Genomic DNA, 2,068 nt, shown 5'->3' on the forward strand with positions numbered 1-2,068 from the left:
TGAGATTTTGTTAGTAAAATAGATTGGTACTGCGTCAATATATCAACATATAAAAATATGGCAAAATTTTGTTTATTTTTTAAGGGATTTCGTAGCATAACGATGACATATAGCAATATTTCATTAGTAAAAGAGATTGATATGGTGTTTTTAAATGGCAATATATCAGCATATGAAGATAGAAGTTTTTAAGTCTGTAAAAAAGAAGTTTTTGAGGACGAAGAAGAAGTAGTATTTTACTTAAGAAACTCAGAAGCTGATCAAATATCGGGTTAAATATCGGTGGGGTGGCCGATATCCGATATTCAGTTTTAAGGCCGATACAGGCCGATACCGATAGGGGGCCGATTATATCGTGCATCCCGAGAAATCAAGAAACAAAAATGCGGTAGTCAGTAACGGTGAATTTTTTAGACCAAGCAGAGGGAAAAAATGTGGAATCATGAAAAACCAAAAGATGGTCCAACACATGGCTAGTATTTTGTTGCAACACCTTTGCATTTCTAACAGCTTTCAGTCTGAGACTTTGATTGAACTCTTCATCAATCTGGCTTCAGCTTTCTCTGATTGCTGTTACCAGATCAGCTTTGCAGGTTGGAGGCTGGTGATTCCATTATTTCTGCTAGAGGTTCTACAAATTCAGTTATTTCATTCTATCACAGAACATTTCTTTTATATATATCTTTTTATTCGCAGGGGGCAATAATGGATATCTATTCTATTAACATTTCTCTATCTGTAGAATGGGTTTTATGTGTTGTCTTCTCCATTCAGAGGGCCCCCTGTCTGTCTTTACCCAGGGCCCCAAATGTCCTAAATCTTCCCCTGGTTGAATGTTAATCAACTGAACTGACAGCAAGATTTCCGTTCTCTGTTCAGCACTTTTAAGAATTTTCAGTTCATAATCCAAGTTTAAAGTGGAGTTTGCTTTGAAACTGAAGGATTGTCGGTTCACGCTCTGGCCTTTAATGTTGTTGTGTCCTTGGGCAATACACTTCACCCCCACCGCTTATTGATGGTGGTCAGAGGGCCGGCGTACGGCAGCCTCGCTGTCAGTGAGCCCCAGGGTAGCTGTGGCTACAAAGTAGCTTGCCACCATCAAAGGTCTGGTGAATGACTGAATGTTGTGTAAAGCGCTTTGGTCAAGTCTCCTAACTTTAAAAACGCGATATAAATATAATATCTATATATTCACCAATTTAAGGTTAGAAAGAAATCTGTAAGCTGGGCATTTTTTCATGCCACCGTATGCAATAGGCGCACCCTGCTGACGTTCATCTCTCACTCTGGATGTTTACTCCATGTTGCTTAATCTATGTAAAAATGAAAAAAAAAAAAACGAAGGTTTTTAAAGTATTAAAGTTAACATCCATTCGACGTAGGTTCCACTCTCAAACAGAAATCTGTATTATTTGAAAGTGTACTAAATTTCTTCGTCATTATAATTTTTTTTTTTTTTTTTTTCCAGGCTTAAAAGTGTAAAGCTCAACTGGAACTTTAGAGGCAACTCTTTTTTTTTTTTTTTTACGTTTTTGTACATATAATAAAAGCTGAAACAAAGTCAGAATATGCAGTCTTCTTAATTATTTACATTTTTAAAATACCTATTTAACCCCAAAGGGAAATGTAATGTGTGATTGAGGTTTCATAGTAATAGCTAGGTGGTGGAAGGATCTCCTGTAGATAAAAACATTGTCCAAATGCAATTTTTTTTTTATGAATGACATGAAATTGTTACATTAAATGAATGATACATTTCTAGAAATGTCCTCACAAAGGTTTGATGCAGAGTTTCCTGTGTAGATGTTTTGTATTTTAATATTCTGAATACTCATTGACTTGAAAGCAATTTGTCACACCAACCATGCATGCAGCCACAGTGGAGAGGAAAAATCTCTTTGAACAGGAAGAAACCTCCAGCAGAACCAGAACCAGGCTCAGTGTGAGCGGCCAACTGGGAGACAAAGGAGGACATAGAAAAGAAGCAGAGATACAAAAGGCAACTGTCCACACACAGCCAGGCAGAGGAGCTCCGAGCCAGCTCCCATGTCAGAGGATGAAGAGAGCA

Source organism: Cyprinodon variegatus, unplaced genomic scaffold (genome assembly GCF_000732505.1).
Source record: "Cyprinodon variegatus isolate N-32 unplaced genomic scaffold, C_variegatus-1.0 Scaffold269, whole genome shotgun sequence".
NCBI lineage: Eukaryota > Metazoa > Chordata > Actinopteri > Cyprinodontiformes > Cyprinodontidae > Cyprinodon > Cyprinodon variegatus.